Source organism: Lagopus leucura, unplaced genomic scaffold, assembly GCF_019238085.1.
Source record: "Lagopus leucura isolate 7727_CA_CO unplaced genomic scaffold, USGS_WTPT01 Super-Scaffold_100159, whole genome shotgun sequence".
Lineage (NCBI taxonomy): Eukaryota > Metazoa > Chordata > Aves > Galliformes > Phasianidae > Lagopus > Lagopus leucura.
In genome coordinates, this window is record NW_024962335.1 from 19,873,446 (window position 1) to 19,892,486 (window position 19,041).

At 38.0% G+C, this 19,041-nt stretch overlaps 1 long non-coding RNA gene across 2 annotated transcripts in view; it reads left to right on the top strand.

Annotated features, from left to right (window-relative positions):
* Positions 1-4,091, top strand: part of LOC122190194 — a 7,161-nt gene extending 3,070 nt beyond the window's left edge. Inside the window, exons 2-3 of one of the 2 annotated variants that reach the window (XR_006182085.1) lie at positions 1,242-1,375; positions 1,695-4,091. This is a non-coding gene — a long non-coding RNA (uncharacterized LOC122190194). Of the gene's footprint in view, positions 1-1,241 lie in introns of both variants that reach the window. The other variant, XR_006182084.1, reaches the window with a different exon arrangement.
* Positions 4,092-19,041: the final 14,950 nt, after the last annotated feature.

Consider the following 19,041-nt stretch of genomic DNA (forward strand, 5'->3'; position numbering starts at 1 on the left):
CCTCTCCTCTCCTCTCCTCTCCTCTCCTCTCCTCTCCTCTCCTCTCCAGCCTCCCCCCTTCACTTTGAAGAAGTTATTTCTTCTAATGGGTTAGCTCTGAGCAGAGAAGCTGCCTAGAGTACTTGCAGACATTTAGCTGTTTTTCCTGGATAGATCTCACAATTGGTTTTACCCTCCAAAAGGTACCAGGATTCTGGAATTCTCTGCTGGGCCCTGGGATGAGTGCATCTCCTGCTCTGGCCTGACTCACCCACAGGCAGAAAGCTCTGAGATTTGAAGGCATTCATGTTTCAGTGTTACACAAGTGTTTCTCTACCTGAAGCACTTTCACAAGGTGTAATTGTTGAATTGTTGGATCACCTGTGACTCTTTAGGAGCATCAGGTCAGTTGGGTTCTGGCCTGAAAGCCTTTTTTTTTTTTTTTTTTTTTTTTTTTTTCCTGAACATGTAGGAATTTTTGCCTGGATTTCACAGTAGAGTTAATAGATAGCTGTCCAGCTACGTCAGATGAGTTGCCAGAAAAGGATATCTGATTTGACACTGGAAGGTTTGAAGCAAGCTGTGGACATGTTGTGGCCCTGTAGGGCTGCTCCTTTGGGACAGGGAACAGCCACCCCAAAGCTGACCCTCCCATGAAGACTGAGAGCTTGGCACTCGAATGAATATTTCAGCATTCATTAGTCAAGATCATCATCAGCTTTAAAAGGGGCAATGCCTGCCCCCTTTTCCCCTTATTATTATTATTATTTTTCCCTCCCAGGAACGTTGTGAGTGTTTGATTGAGCACACTGATTTCCAGAGATTTAATTAGAGTTCAGTAACAGCCTGCACGGGTCAGCCCTTTCCAAAGCAAGGAGGAGGGAGGGGGCAAGACCACTCTGCAACAGCACAAGCACCTTGGCAGCGTCCTTTGGGGATATCCCTCCCTTGGCAGGAAAGGGGCCCAAGCCTCGGCCTTGCCCGCCTCCAGCAGATCGCTGCTTTCCACGGCGCAGCCAGCCAGGAGGTGGCTGTGGCTCGGCGCGGCTCTACCCGGCTGCAGGGGGCTCCCCAATGCCGCGCTGCTTGGCGCCGTGCGGGCTCTCGGCTGCAGAACGGCAGGGCATTCCCTTCACGCAAGTCTCCCACGCCTGGGAGCATCTCCCCTCCCCATACCTATCCCCGCACTGTGATTTCCCAACGAAAGAAAAGGTCGATAATGGAAAGCCTACCATAGACCCCCTTCCTTGCATTTTCTGCAGCCCGCCCGGGGAGAAGAAAGATTTCAGCTCTCCTGGAAAAGCGCTGTGTGTGCAAAGCTGCCTTCCTGTGTCCGCGGAGCCGTGCTCGTAATCATCTCAGCCACTACATCTTGATGGCACCCGGCAACTCCGTGGTAAGCAGCGCATTTTGAGTTTGACAGAGACACTGTTATTAGCAGCTCTTCTCTTTTAAGCGCTACGTGTTAGACACACCTCCTAAGGGGAAAAAAGAATTTGCTCCTAAGCTTAGGACATTTAAAATGAACACCCCACCCCATTTATGTGCATCTACATTGTGCTAAGCATCTGTATAGACAAATCCACTGGAAAATCACAGAACAAACTGCTTAGCCCCTTCACTCATAGAACAAAACAAACAAACAAACAAACAAAAAAACAAAAAAAATCACGAGGATGAGAATATTTACCAACGATGATTTTCACCTCTTGCAGAGGAATTGAGAGATGCTCCTTGGGGGAGGAAGCCGAGACAACAACTTTCATCGAGGAGATTTCCAAAAGAAATTATTTCCATATCCAGTGCTGCCAATTGATCTCTAGTGAGAAGTAGCCAGGCTGTTTCCTGCCTTTATCTTCACATCTCCCAGATATCTGCTTGTCTCTGGCACAGAGCTACCCTGTTAGGGTGAGGTCTGAGAATACAAGCCCTGAGTGTTTTATAGCTTGGGTGGTCAAAGGGCAGACAGGGAGGACGGATTTCTCTGTGGACCACTTCCATGGTGATCTTTTCTATTATGCTCAGGGTTGTGGTACCTCTTCTTTTCAGCCCCCATATGCACCCAGGGTCAATAGAAACATCTGCAGGGATAAAGGTCCTCTCAAAGGCCATCAAAGTTACCAATGGGCTTGGGGTAAAATGCCAAGTCCTCCCAGCGCTCTCACGACATGGAGGCCTTCCTCAGCAACCTCAATGCCTGTTTCACCCCCTTGCTGGAGGGTTGGATAAGGGGTTATGAGGGAAGGGCAGGCCCCAGAAGACAGTTCTGGCTTCCTTTCCTTCCTTTCCAATCTCCATGTGGTACAGAGGCAAAGGAAAGCATCCCTTCTGCTATCTTCTTTTCCATCCCAGCACCATGTGTATTCAGGACACCTCTCTCCTTGAAGATTTTGAACTTATTTTTGGTCCTTGGGACTGGGAAGACAAATTAGAAGCCTTAATCTCTCTGTTGGAGGTTCATGAAAATGAGAATTTGCCCTAAGGTTAGTATAGGTGAAAAGCAAGAGCTGGGGACTCAGGGCTCACCTAGCACAGGTGGGTACATCACTCCTGGCAGAGCTGGGTGCCTGAGAATGCTGCCCCAAACCCTGCCCTTGATCCCCTACTGTGCTGAAAGGATCTGTCACACTCTTCCACTGATATTTAGTCCTCTCTGGGGCTTGCACACTCATTTACGCATTATACCAGACAGATGACTTTAATGATTTTGTACACGAGGGAGTCAGGCATTTGACAGATGCCAGGTATATAAAATATATATAAAATACTGGAGAGAATGAGACAATGAACCAGAAAATAATACTAGCAGTATGAAACACAGAGAGTGAGAAGAAAAGAAGTAACAAATACAGAACAAGATAACAAACAAGGCTCCATGCAAATAAAACATTAATAGACATTTACCATCGGATATTAAATGAGTTAAACAAATGTATGGTCAAACCTTTAACAGAAGAGGACATGTAATCACTTAACTATGCCCAGAGTAGTGTGTTCATAAAAGCATTATAAAACAGAATCTGATGAGGGATGGCACTGAAGTACTGACATATCTCATCTTCCAGTTTGATAGTGCTAAGGATAAAGGAGCTTCTTGATTTCTCCTCCCCTGGTGAAAGCCCTGAGCCCTTCATCACAGACAGCAAAGAGATGCATTGTTTTTACTGGCCAGCAACATTAAACACTGCCATGCTAACAAAAACTACCTAACTTTTATTTCCCTTTTCTCTACATGAATATGGGATTTTCTGGATCCCTTTGAGTCTAAAAGCTGGACGTACAAAGAATTATTTAAAACAGACCACACTGATGAAATCGAAACTCCCAGCAGGCTGCGACGAGGATCAGTCTAATGTTCAAAGCCAAACTGATCTCCTCTCGTGCAGAGCAGATATGTGGTGAACTGGAAAGTCAAACCTACTGTTTTATTAAGGATAAACACAGTATCTAGAAGAACATCCCGCTAGGCACTGTAAAGCTGAGGAGGCATTTTTAATGCAAACATGCACTTAGTTTGTCTACCGTTAAAGCCCCAGAAAATGCAGATCTGCACTTTTGTGTGTAGGACTAATTGTTATTTGCAAATGTTGCAGGGTTCCAGGTGAGTGAGTAACTATAGAGTGGGACAGATCTGAAAGCTGTTTCAGAGCAATCTACAAAATATATTTGGTGATAACCTTTGTAGTCTTTGTCCAGTCTTGGAAAGACAGCTACTAAAAATGAAGACTCCCAGTAGAGCATATGTTCACTGCTGACAGAAATACATCTGAGTGCCGACAGAAGTGTGACTTTCAGGAGAAAGCAAAGAAGAAACTACTAAAAGATATATGGCCTTGATTGATGTGATCTGGGTGTTAAACAATGTGAAAAAGGAACCAAGCACTTGTATGTTTATGTTTATAAAAGGATATGTATTATAGTTGTAAAATAAGGCTCTAAAAAGACCGAGAGTTGAATTGAGCGATCTCCAAAGTGTTTGTGTGTCTGTAGAGGGGGGGGGGGGGCTCTATCGCAGAAAAGTTTTTTTTTTTAAAAGTTGCACACAGAAGAAAAGAACATCCTTGACCCAAACCTCGGGCCAGTTTAGCTTGAAGTGATTGGGAAAACAAAAACAAAATAAAGGGAATCTCCGAAGGAGCGCGGGGCAGCCTCATGCAGCACCCTGGAGAGCAGCCGGCCCGCCGCTGGATGCGTCTGTTGGCGTGTCCGTGTCTGTGTGCCTGTTGGTGTGCCTGTGTGCTTGTTGGTGTGTCTGTGAGCTCACACGCACGTAGATTTCATCATATGCTTTACAAGTGTAAGGGAAGCTCGAACACACCATGAAGAACAGAGTAATATGAAACTCAAGATTATGAATAAGTCATTTTCATCCAGGCTTCAAGCAAATAGCTATGCTATTGCAAAAATGCCTGTGGAACTTTTCTGCACAGGTTTGCAGCCACTAGAAACCTACTCACTTTACTTTCATTATATACAGGGCTAAATTCTGGTCATAGGAAGGCAGGTGTTAGGCAAGTTATGTGCTTCTTTTATTTTAATTACATGGGAAAAGACGGGGGCATTTCAAATGTCAGCTTTTCTCAGGGAAGTTAGATCCTTGTCAGAGCTCCTGGAACTCCAGAGGAGCACCAAGGACTATTGGATTAGTGGAGAGATTTAAAGAGGGCCACCATTCCGTGGGAAATATTTTCACACAAATATTACTTTATGAAGAGATTCATGAATGCATCTTCACCAGCATGGAGTCAAGGGCTCTGGCTGCTCTTTAGGCCCTTCAAACACATGAACCAAGGTCTCCTTCAGGATATCCCTCTAGGCACTTCCCCCAGGTACTGGTGATTCTGCCATAAAGCTTGTTCAAAGTCACTCTAGTACTGGTACTACTCACCTAAACACATACGTAGTGAATGACTGTATTCCAAAGCATAGGAATCTTGATACAGAATTGCTAAATTCTGCTTCCCTATATATAGATCTATATAGGGAACATATGTATACATGTATATATATGTATATATATAACACTCTACTCCTGTAGGCAGCTTGAATCAATCCTGATAAAAAACTAAAACCGGAAAATGAATACAATCCTTCTGGAGGTACAGGAGTTGCAGTTCACACTCTATGTTCCCAGTGATAATTTTGCCTTGGGATGCTCATTTTCTCTTCTTACTCCTGAAACTGTTCTACTTTGTGTCTAGTTACACTTAATGGAGCAGTGACTGTTACAGGACAAGAACATAAAACTTCATTAAGTGGTTTAAGGTTGTGACACATACTCAGCTGAGGTGAGAATTCAAATATTAACAATAATAATAAAGTTATTTTAAAGCAGATATAACAGGAACATTCAATTAACAATCATGGATATCACCTTCTCCTTCTTAGTGTCTAATGAAGTGCTGATTAGAATCAGAATGAAGGAAATTCCATTTGTTATGTATGCTGGGGCAAACAAAACTCATTGTGATAAGGAACAATACTGCTCTGTCCTATGCTTCTCCTTTCATCCATTGGTAATAACACGAGACACACTCACCAGGGCTTTGCACTGCACAGAGTCCTGCACCTTCAGAGACAGAAGTGCTTCTATAATTAGACATGATATTGTCTAATTAGCTCCCATATGGAGCAAGACTTACTGGCTTAGGTAAAACTCCATGCTGTTGAAAATCTCTGCTTTCAGTACCTGAACTGGTATCTCCCCGGTCACTGCAGATCACTGTGTGATGTATCACATCTCTAAGGGTCAGCCTGGACATTTGTGCATCACATTCCATTGTTCTCTGTAGAAGTAGCTTTAGAAATACATCTTGAATTTGTTTCCTTTGCTCTTCAAACCGAGTTTCGTATTTGTTGTCTCTACAATGTTTACTTCTTCTGCTTTACAGCTGGAATTCCTTTCGAAGTCTTTGGTGCTATTTGTACTCATAGAACTAGAGAAGTAAAGAATTCCCAATCTGTAGACTGGCAACAATGGCCAGAATTAAGTATTTCTGTAGAAATAACAAAGTAGTTGCTCCCCTAAGTATGAAGTAATCTGCTTCCTCTATTAAGTCTCCTTCTCAACAGAGAACTACAGGTGCGTGTTTTTCCTCATCCCTTATACTGTTTATCTTAACATTAATTACCACAATTTAGAATATTGCTGGCATGCCTAGAAATATCTATTCTTCCTTATACCTTACGAAATTTTGCAGTCTCAAGGTCATCCTTGACCTGAGAATTACAGTGCAATTATGTCTTCTACAGTTCAATTAACTTTGTGAAAACTGCATTTTCTTTTATCAGTTTTGAAGTTGATACCTTTTAATTCACCTCTGATGGCCTCCATCATGCTTTTGTGTCTCAAGAGACAAGAACAATTTTCCATCTACATATTGGGTTTACTCATTGGATCTTTATTCATATTATTTCTCTCTAAAGCTAAGAACTCTCTTTTTTTCCCTTCAGTATTTTGTTGAAGATCTCTGGTTCTCTGTGGATTTTTTATTTTTTTTTAAATGTATCACAGCAGTTATTTTTCCTTCCCTGATCCTCCTCTACTTCATCATTATCTTACTCAAGACAAAGTCATTTTTTAGCATGCATAATTCCAGATGAAATCACACCACACAAATAGATGGCCTGTATAATGTTCTAATATAATTGCCTTATATTATTTTGTAAATCAGTGTAAATTTCATTGTTTAATCTTCTTCTGTCTTTGCTCTACTGAACACTAAGCACATCCTCACAAACCTGTCTGGAATTATATCCATGCTACTGGTGTGTTTAACTGAAAAAACTTGAGCAAATTATATCAGCTTTTTTTTTCTTTCTTTCTTTTTTCCAGCATCTTCTGTCATGTATTTATCATCACTGAACCTCATTTACTGTGCTGTAGTTCAGCCACTGAGCTTATTAAATGCAGTCACCTTTCCTTACCTTTTCTATTGCTTCCAGACCGACATAAACCCCCTTCTCTATTCACTAAACTGCTTTTGAGTCCCCTTTGTCAGGACTAATTTATAAACACTTTCATTCCTAATGGTTAAGTGCTCTATTCTAACACTCATTTCCTTTACACTAGCATATTATTGTTCCTCTTTTTATCTGCTTATTTGTTGAAAATAAATACATAAATAAATAAATATAACCCTCCACCAAATGCAGTTACTCTGATGTTCCTAGCATCTGCAATAAAGTTGTATTGATATTTGTCATCCATGTATCAACAGCTTCTCAATCTTTGAGAATCAAAATAAGATTGGTAAGTTACACTCACATTTTGCAACTCACGATTTTACTCTTTTTACTCTTTTACTCTTTTATCTGAGAACTGAACACTATTCCTACTTGTAGGCTGAAAAATGCCTAAGAAACACAACAGTTGGAAGCCCTTATTTGTTTCCTTATACCATTTTCTTTTTTATTTACCATCAGTAGGATACTATAGTGATAATGATAATGATATGATATATAATGATATGACAATGTTAAGAAAAAAAATGAAAATTTCAGATGCAGTTTGTCTTGGCAGATGAAGAATATAGAATGGTTGCTCCTAAAGCAATGCCTCCTACTTAAATATGTCGGCCAACAATCTTGGAGGTGGGTGTGGACTGTATGGCAGTAGAGGTTGAACATTTGTGGAGACCAAATAGATTTGAGCACAGTGAGGTGGTGGGTGATGTGTTTCAGCAGTGATGACAGTGATGTGAAAGATAAGCCATATTCTGGACTGCCATGAAGCATCAACTTGTAATTTTAAGAAATCAGCCATTCAGGAGGAGGAGGAAGGCTTTTCACTTTGATCAATAGTGATGAGGGAGATTAAGTTCCCAAAACCATCTAGCTTGAAAACACAAACAAATAAGCATGCTTTTCAATATATATCCTGTACACAGTACTTCCACTGGGTCTAAATAGTAGACATGGATACGGACATGTAAATGTAAAGGGTGAAGAAATGATCAATTGTAGTAATTCTTATCATTATCTATCTTCAGATGTAGAAATCTGATGAATAGACATAAATGATGTATATATATATATAAATTTTATATATAAATTCTGAAGTGCATATGTGTAGGTATATAAATGTAGATATTTTAACACTCCTGACTTTAACAAATTACAAACTGAGGCTTAGAATTGACACTCTGATTCCACACCAGGCAAAAATTGTAGATCAAGAAGTGGAGATGAAATGGGATTTGTGTAAAAAGCATATGATCTGCTTAACCACAACACCTCTATAGAAGATAAATATTTGCCTTCACTAAACCACACAAATATTATCCGTTGCTTGGTCCCCTGCATGGTGTAATCTGAGTAATTACCACAAAATGAAAATGCATTATCTTTTTTCTTCTCGACTCCAAAGATATGGGTAATTAATACCCCAGAAAAGAAAGATCAAGAACAGTTGCTATTTTGATATAATTTGTTTCCAGGAGAAAGAAAATACTCATTAGCTTAAACTGAAAGTGAAGTGTTTGCTCTCCTTAATTTTATGGTGATCAGCTAAATGACATCTTTTCAGCTTCTTTGGTCCTGAGGTCATGGAGAATGTTAAATAATCTTCTCATCTGTAGGTCCAGTTCCTCTAACATAGCATGATGAGCCTAAGTGTGTTGGTTTTTTTTGGAATTAATTTTTTGTTGCCTGAACACTTTACACTTTTTTATGTTACGAGATTTATTCCATCTCTCCTGTCAATGCAATGAATTTGAGTGACCTCTTTGCTGAGTAGAAATTTTGTCTGGGTAGCCTTTATTTAAGCACGCCATTCGTGATACGAGGACCTCTCTAGCCAAGTGCATTGGCCAAGATAACTATGTCAAAGGTATTGTTAGAGTCTCAAGCTCCTCATGCTTCTCTGAAGCTATGAAGGACCAAGATCCTCTTGCCCCTAGGAGAAAGATTCTCAAAAATAGGTTCAAGCATGGTTTTAAAGAACTATGCTAGAGTGAACTAATTTATCTGGTTTGACTTAAATAATGGTTAGCTGTTATTTGCATCTCCACTATACTGGACATGGAAACCAGGTAAGTAATATTTGTTCCTAACTTTAATCCACTAGGCCATAAAATTTCTCAAAATAGCAAGCACATTTGCTCTGGGAACCATGGTCAACAGGCAGATGACTGGTGCTGTAGCTAATGACTGTACTACATCCTTGACCTTGTTAGTGCTGTGTGTACTGCCTTTTACTACTTCTAAACAGGCCATGCAATGCTTAGGCAAGAACTACGAGGCAATTCAGAATCAAAACCTCAAACTACTGATGCACTGAGCAAGGATATCATTCCCACAAACATTGCTGAGAGAAAGTGTTAATTCTGGGAATAGCAGCACAGCACATGGCAGTAATCGCAGTGATAAAGCACTCTGTGCTTCTCTGTGAGTATTTGGGGGGCAGAGGCAGAGCTCACCACTGCTTTCCAACAGAGAAAGCCTATTTGTGAATATGTTCAGACCTATTCAGTCTGCTTTTCTTGTTGTGTAATTACTGTTTGCCTCCCTGAGTTACATCCTCTTTAATAGGCAATATCATTACAATAGCTTTCTCTCATATACAGTGAAAGACAGAAAGAAACAATCACCCATTGTTTTTATTAGGATTAGTTCAGCTCTGGGAGAGCAGCAACAGAGCTATTGTTATGTTCTCTGCCAGATCTATTTATACACTGTCAAATGGAACACTTTCCCTTGTTACTTGTCTTTCTTCCATGCATTGCTGAATGCCTAGTGTCTAGACAATAAGATCCTAAAAGTTTTTAAACTTTTGCATTTTATATATTCTAAATAAATAACCAAATAAAAATCCCATTGGAGCTGCAAATATAAAACCAGTGAGAACAGGTTAGCTCTTCATAGCCATAACTTCTGTATTCCTTAGAAAGAGCCGAAGTATCTCTAGGGGCCTGTGGACCAGCAGCTGGAAAACAGAGGAAAAAAGATGAGTTTTCTGTACCTTAATCATAGAATCAAGAAAATTTTGGATATTATCCAAGCAGGAGATTTTTGAGTCTGAGAAGACAGTTCTGACTACATGTACATAAGATTATGTTTGCAAAACATATCTTGTAGAAGAGAGCAGGTACGGTCTGACATGCAACTAAAAGAGAGAGAAATACTATTTTTGTAATAAGAGTTTTTTTAAGATGTAAGAAGCAGATCTCAATGTCTCTAGGCAAAAAACAGACAGTAGCAAAATATATAAAATTCTTTTTCTTATTAAAGGGTAAGGGGAGACCTTCGGGACTCAGAATTTCAAGAAAAAGTCCAGTCTACATTATGGTACTTCCTTAAGAAAAATGTAGTGCAAAATTCACCTATGTGTACATGTAACATTATAAATGTTTGCAAGACTACACTTGATTGATGTAGCATATAGTTATCCATATGTTTTTCACCCCAGATTTATAGATCTCAAGAAGATAATAGTAACCAAGAAAGAATTCAGTGATTGCTTCATCCTCAGAAGATGCCTTTGTGTCATGGTGGAATAGATCTGTGAAGAAGACAATTTTTATTGTTCCCATTTTAGCAAATATTTTATATATAAAAGCATGACTTGCATTTGTTTTTCAGAAAGAGTTGACACTGCAAGATTAAATATGGCTGCACCTCAATGGAAATTAAAAAGAGATTGAGTTGTTGTTTATATTTGAAATCACATTTACATAAATAATTCTAGTATAAATAATTCTAGTTCTAATTCATCTAGCAGCAGCTTCAGAGGAGCAAATGGATAAACTGAGGGCTCTTCTGGTAAAATCATTGGACAATCTCTCTGTGCATGCATGTATAACTTCAGGTGTCTGCATGAGGAAGGAGAGACTAATCTATCATTCATTTCTCTTCTCTATTTTCATCTAATAGTAAGTGCATTTTATGTCTTAAGGTCTTCTACACACTTCCTATTTCTGAACTGCTCTGGACTTTTCAGGAGACATTTTTAAAGTTGGACCTTGTTTGAAGTTCCCTTGTGAATTTCAAAAGAATGATAAAATATCCATGGGAAAGCAGTGCAGATAGTATTAACTTCCTTCTTAAGGTGAAAGGAAGAAGTAGCTAGGACACACAGTGACTGGAATGCTGTCACGGCCATAGGATATTTTCTCTAGCTCTTATGAACATGTTATTGCTGTTCAAAAATACATCTTGGCATACTAGATATTTTTAGGTTAAGTTTTCTTTGTGCCATATCCAATTCAGATACTATAGCAATTTGGATGAATGAAGAGGAAAGACAAAAATGTATTGCTGATAGCAATGCCTCTTCTACTGCCAGCAAGGTTTTCCCTTCTCATCTTCTAAGAAGACTCAGAAAGCATTAAGAAAGCATTACAAAAGTCCATACTTACCTAGTATGATGCTCTTACTTACTGGAACAAATATAGATTTGGGCTGATTTAGATTACCTATTGCTTATCTCTCATGGATTGCACAAAAGTACAAGAGGGAAAATAATGAATTAAAAAAAAAATCTACAGAACATTCTTCTAGAGTTTCCATCTAATAAACATTAATTACTTTCTTGTATCTTTCTAAAATACAAAAGATATAGCCTTTTACAGTGAGGGAAAAAAATGAAAGATGAGTAACTGAAGAAGAAAGAGGTTTCCATATCTGATGTATCATCTTTACTTTCATTTGTGGTAGAGATGAAAGTATACTATTTAACAGAGCTTCATGACCTACTGCCTTCCCCTTTGTATTGGCAAGTGTTTTGAAAATGCTGAAGTGTAAACAGTGATATATTAGGTCCAGGAGTCAACCCTTAGAAAAGAAAATATATCACTCAGTCAAGTTCTGCTGGAGGAATGCTGTTCCCAGGAGGATGTTCTTGATGGATTAACTGCTGCTGGCAATGGTGAATGGGTACAGAGACCTCCGGGGAAGCATGATATTACTCAAACTCTCAGAGCATCTCCAGGCCATGAAACAGATATAACAGTTTCTGTTTGGAAACAGTTAATATACACCTAAAATCTCTGCTTGAGAAAACTGTACAAACATCGTTTCAATGATAGTACATGTCACATCAGTTCAGCAAACTTTGCTTTTACTTTTGCAGATCACAGGCACCTCGGAAGTTTCTTGAACACAGCAACCAGAGTCATGACCAAATCAGGAAAACCTTTCGTGTTTTTTTCCCTAGGAAAATTGTGCTTTAATTTCAGAGAGCCAGAGGGGTCTTAAATGGTATTTACTTCACCTAATTAGGTATGCCAGTAGAAACCTCCACGACACCTCATGAGGAAGCAATAGGAGGGAATTTGAAAATGGTTTGCTTTCTAAAAGAAGTAAAGATGCTGCCTATACCTACTGTGCCTTCTTAATTAATTGTGACGTGAGCACACACAGCTGTGATTAGGTTGCACTAGAACTAACCGTTTCATAAAGTTACACTAATTTCCTGGGAGTACCAGAAAATACATCAACATGTTACCCAAAATGCAACAGGTTGAAGAGCTGCTCCTTTGTAAGTAAACTTACTCAGAGGAAGAAAGTAGTGGATAATGATTTTTTTTTTTTTAATTATTTCTAATAGTTAGATTCTTATCTCCCAAAGGATTAATTTGTTTGAGACAGCTTCTGAATATTCCCAAAGTCTTGTTGAACACAAGGGTAAAGCTTCTGAAGTTTGTACCAAAGGAGACATCAGTTTAAGAAGCACATATCTGTATGTCTGAGGAAACGTGTTGGGTCATTTTCTTCTAGAATTAAAATAAAATAAAGCAATTTTATTATCAAGAAATGAAGACAAATTATGCAGCTTGATTTCTCTGCTAATTACACTGGTTTTGCACCAGGAAACTCCATTCATCTCAAAGAAAGTATTTTCAGTTATAAATAATACAAATGAAGGAAGAATCACAGTCTTTGTTCTGAAAAGTTTGTAATAAGTGCTGAATACTTGCCATACAAAATATTTTATCTCTGTTCAAACAAATTCCTAGGACACACTTTGTTCCATTTTAGATTCTCCTTAATTGCATCCACCATTACTTTGATTTGCAAGAATGTTTTTGTCAAACCTAAACATTTTATGCAGGTTCACAAAAATTATATCTAACATCCAGTATTGTATAATGAAACTTTATATTTACCCTTCCAAAAATTCTTTCATGTTGCATCTTCTTAAGGAAAGATGAATCTTATTCATCTTCAAAACATGGCTAGAAATGAAATTAAAGGGAAAAGGCATTCTGTTCTGAGACCAAGGAAAAAAAAAAGGAGAGCTAATCTGCTAAAAAATTAATATGATTTTGTTTTGTTTTGTTTCTTTTTTCTTTTCTTTTTTTTTCTTTTTTTTTTTTTTTTTAAATCAACCTTTACTAGAGATTTCCAGAGAAACCTTCTGAAGGAAAATAATTTCTTGTAAATCTGGTTTTAATATGATAAAAGCTGATCAGTATATTAATTTCACTGAAGTTACTCCTGGGTCTGTCTGGAAAGCAGAGTGCAACTGCCTATTCTGCCTATTAGTTGCAGCACTCATCAAGTTGTTTCTAGCAGTAAATTCTAGTGTATGATATTTTTTTTATGGAATCATAGAATCACCAGGTTTGGAAAGACCTCCAGTCCAACCATCCACCTATCATAATATTTCCTAAACAGTGTTCATCGGTACAACATCTAAATGTTTCTACAATACCTCCAGGGATGTTGAATCTACTAACTTCCTTGGCAGCCCATTCCAGCACCTGATCACTCTTTCAGAGATGAAGTTCTTTCTAAGGTTCATCCTGAATCTCTCCTGATGCAATTTGAGGCCATTCCTTCTAGTCATATTGCTAGTTTCATGGGAGAAGAGGCTGACCCTCATTCTCCACAACCTCCCTTCAGGTAGCTGTAGGGAGTGATAAGGTCTCCCCTGAGCATCCTCTTCTCCAAACCCAGTTCCCTCAGCTGCTCCCCATACTTGTGCTCCAGACCCCTCACCAGCTTCATTGTCCATCTATAAATGTGCACCATTGATTTTCCTGTAGTGAATGGCCAGTGTTTGAGGTGCAGCCTCACCAATGCTAAGTACAGAGGGATGATCAATTCCCTTCTCCTGCTGGTGACGCTATTTGTTACGCAAACCAGTATGCCATTGGCCTTCTTGGCCACCTGGGCACACTGCTGAGCTGGGCTCACATTCAGCTGAACGTTGACAAACAACCCCAGGACCATTTCCTCTATACAGTCTTCCATTCACTCTGCTCCAAGACTGTACCATTGCCTGAGGTTGTTGTGGCCAAAGCTCAGGACCTGGTACTTGGTCTCGTTAAACATCACGCTCTGGCCTCAGCCCAGCTATCCAGCCTTTCCAGATCCCAAGCAGATCAATAATTTCTCCCAACTTTTTGTCATCTGCAAACTTACTGAGTGTGCACTCAATCCCCTCATCCAGATAATAGGTAAATATATTGAACAAGTCAGACTCCAATGCTGAAGTCTGGGAAACACTATTTGTGACCAGTTGCTGGTTGGATTTAATTCCATTCACCACTACTCTCTGGACCCAGTCATTCAGCCAGCTCTTCATCCAGCAATGGGTGTACCTGTCTAAGCCATGGGCTACCAGGCGAATACTGTGGGAGACATTGTCAAAGGCTTTGCTGAAGTGTAGATAGACTGCATCAACAGTCATTTGTGTCAGTACATCAATATATCACTTGTTTGTTATCAGGTGCATGAAAAAGGTTAGTTCACATCTTTCTCACAAATGCCAATGATTTTCCTGAGGAAAAATGGCTGCCACTATCAATATAAAAAAAAAAAAAAAATAGAAACATACTATTACCTCAAGGATGTACCATGTACAAAGCAAGTTCTTGAGAATGACTGGAAGAATGCTGTCTAAAAGCATAAAGTTGAATAATGCCCATAATTCTGAAGAAATGGAAGTCCATGTGGGTTGGAGAAGTCACATACTAGAAAGAGCATCTCTGTGTTACTAGAATAGTATTCTGTAGTGTTGCTGATGAAGAGCACTGAGATCATGGGATTGCCATCTTACAGTCATTTTAAATCTCAGTTAAGTGATAAAAAGGAATGAAATATCAGGTAGGAATCTGTCAGAACACCAGATCTACTCATCCACAGTCTGTGCGATATTTTGTTCTAGAGCCAAATGTTGTTTAGGCTCGGTGCCAGAGATCTAGTGTAGTGATTCATTATTAGTATGCCCAGGGTAAATGAAAGCCTACTACAGCTGTGCACATATTGATTGAAAGCCCAAGTACTGCTGATGGAACTACTTGCTCCCAAGAGTTTAAATCGGTCTAAAACTGGATTCCTGAGGATATTACTAACATTCTGTTATACATCTTAGGCCCATGCAGACATGTAGCTATCTGTCCACTTGATGAAACACAGAAGTTTTCAACAGAAATATCTAATCTGATATTAGCCCCACCAATTCATATGCAGCTTAAGTTCCAATAACTAATTACAATGCAATGTGCTATAAACTAAGCTATGTTCTTGCAGATATCTAGTACTCATCAATGATACTGTAAAGCCTTCTGCTTATGTTTTTCATTCCTTTATATAAAAGGCCATACTAAAATCTATTCCTTTAATTAAAAAATGTTGAAGCAAGTATCTATAGCGACAGGAAGTAGAAAGTATTTTCAGAAAGTATTTCAACTTTGCTTTTTTTTTTTTTTTTTTTTTTTTTTTTTTTGTATGCAAAAGACACATCCATAACAGCATCATTTTCTAGCAGGCAAATAACTAAATTGCAAAACTATTTAAGAGAAAATTGTTAATAATTAATTGCATGCTTTAATGCTCAGCTTCCAAATGTGGACATAATGGTATTTAAGGTTAAGTTTATGTAAGAGAGTAATAACATCTGAAAAAGACTATTTTTAAAATTTACAAAAAAAAGCTTCCAACATCAGCAAAACATGGGAAAAAAACATTAGTTGCTTTGACTTTGCAGTCTATATATATTTACTGGAAGATCTGCTCATAAATAAACACATATTATTTTGAGAGACTTACCTATTGCTGAAGTAGTGACTGGTCATTTGTTAAAAGTTGCGGAACAGAGGAATAATTTATAAATGTGCAACATAATTATGAAATATCTAAAAATTACAAAAATACAAGACGGGAAGATGAGAGAAGGAGTAGAGATGGGCACAAGTCCACAAGTTCTGATTTATTTTTGTATTTACTTCATGTACCTTCATTTGGAAAGGTTAAATTACTATAAACGAATATCTCTGAGGCCTTGTTTCCAGAGAAAGCAGGTTATGAAGGAATGGAGAGAAAATTCTCATCAAATGCCATTCTTGAACCATTTAAGACTATAGCTTTGCATTCAGATTTTTTTCATCAGAAAATTTACTTTGTACATTTGCTTTCAGTAAACTGATTATATTACCTATAGCTTGTCACAAGACATAGAATTTGTCCATTCTGTCAGTAAGTTTCCTGGAAAATACATTATGCAACATGTGGAAGGATTGGTTCTGATGTTTTCTTGGTTTTGATACATGTCCCAGTTTGGAAAGAGAAATCTCTCAAATATGGAAGCAAAAAAGTCCTCAACAACACCAGTACAAAGATAAGTTTCAAAGCTATAGAAACATCTCATGAAAATGGTGGGATTAAAATAAAATTTCTTCAATTTGAAAAAGTTATTACTAAAAAGAGGCATCAAGCTGAAAAACTACACCAAAAATGTATCTCACTAGAATTAACATATTTTTTAAAGTGTTATTCATTTCCAAATGACCACTGTTCACTTGATGAACAATTGAATAGTGGGGAATTTGAAATAGAATCTTTGTCAGTATGGGATTTTTCTTCTGCCGTGATAAAAAATAAACTCCATTACATCTATCAATGTAGTCAACATGAAAGTTAATGTAAATTATTAACTAAAAGTAATTATGTGTGGAATATCAACAAAGTTTAATCCAAGAATCATATTAGGGTTCAGGTCCCTATATTTTAATAAAAATATGTAAGTGGTTTTCTAAAACATTTTAAGGGCTATGATAGATACTGACACAGCAATAAGAGTTTTTAATGAAACAACTTGGAAACACTACTGAATTTTGAGGGCTCTCTTAGTAATGATTGTAGGTAAGTCATTGACTTCTATGATTTCACAGCAAGTCATTAAACTTTAAGAAACTATTAATAATTTATTAACAAAACTATGAAAAATAGGATCTTAACAGAAAAATGTAACCAGTGAATTATTCAAATTAGCAAAATAAGGCAATTCCTTGAACAGTAAGAATTAGAGTCCATTTAAGTCAGGAGAAGTGGACCTGTTAATGTCAACTGATTACGTAGTTCTTAAGACAAGCTTAAGTCTGCTGTTCTCTCATTAAGTAGAGAGCTAGAGATCTTAATGCACTGAACTGTAGAAAGCCTCTGCATAGTGAAAAACATTATTCTTCTGGTATCACAAAAGGAATTTGGAGGTGTGGAGAGGTTAAGTGATTCGCAAAGGCCATGGAACGGATAAGCGGCAGAGCCAGGAATAGATCTGGTATGTCATGACTCCCGTACAGTAACCACAGAACCATCTGGCTTGTCAGAATAAATACACATTTAATTATGTGATGTTCTAAGGGCAAACAAAATTGTCAGCATAGGTTAAATGTCATCTAATAATTTGTCCTCATTGCAGTTCATCTATAACGAGCAATTGTGTGGCTGATTTTTTATTTGTTGCATCACCACTTCTGTTACATGATTGTTAAGAAAAGAACCATCATCTGTGTACTTGAGTACAAACTCAGACAGAGTAGTGCTGGTTAGACTGTGCTTTATTTGGAAGTATAGACAAAAGCCTCTCTCAGTCTACTTCACTGCTGCCCAAGTAACACTGAATCTCAGTAACTCAGATCACTTGCATTTACTGCTCTGTCATTTGTTAAATGTATTTTCTAACTGGGAAACAAAACTCACCTGATTTTACTTAAGACTTTCCAACTTGAAATTCTGTTGGGCCTCTCTCCAGTATTGACTATCTGTCAGACATGGGATCACTTATACAGATCTATATGGAGTACTGACCACTTCATGGATATATTTATCTTAAATTGGCCGAGTTTGGATTTGAGATACAAATTCCAAGCTCCATAATATCAGAATCTTTCCTGTATGTCTCCCTTTCTGCCCCTCCTCTCATGTTGCTCTCTTAGTAACAACTATTACTAATTAAACAGTCTTTAGCTGAGGAGCCAGCTTTAATAGCTGGGTAATTCTTAACTCATTTTACATTAAAATAATAAATTTCAGGGCATGTTTTCCCAACATATTCTTCTTGGCAGTAACTTTGCCTTTCTAACCTTTACTCCTACGTTCTCCTCTTTATAAAAGTTACCTTGATGACAGATGTATTTTTCCAACTTCCCTGTGCACCTCAGAACATCTAATTCACCTTCAGAATATCAAAGCGTCCATAAAATGTTCTGCAGCATTAACAGTACAGGAAAGACCGTACAAAAAAATGAAGGGAGATGAGCTTCAGGTGTTGAATTATCAGAAGTTATAATGACTTGTTTCAACTGATTACCTGACTTACAGTCACCAGTAGCAGCTGGGCTATAGGTCTAAAGTGACCTTTCTACTGTTGTTTCTTTTTGTGTATGTGAAGTTCAGGCAAATGCTGTACAGAATTTCTCAGAAAAGGGAGAGAACTTCAGACTCTTGTTAAGACAAACTATTGTTATATATATAATATTGCCAACCACATTCTACCTCAGTGATAATTACCAAAGAGTATGAGAACATACCTGCAATCATAAAGTAAATTAAACATATAAATAAGTTTCATGCAAGCAGTTGCAAACAAAATGAGAAGAAAAAAAAAAAAAGAGCACAAGAGAGAAACAGAAAGGTGGAATGAAAACAGAGATTCAAAATTGAAATGTGATGAAAGACTTTGAAGATCCTCTATCCTAATTGATGCAACTTACAGAAAAAAAAAAAAAAAAAAAAAAAAACAAAACTGGAAGGGAAATGAAAAGAATAATTTTAAGATATATATTGATTCTGCCTGCCTGCCTTTGCTGTTGCTTTGTAATTATCCAGTTGGGTTGT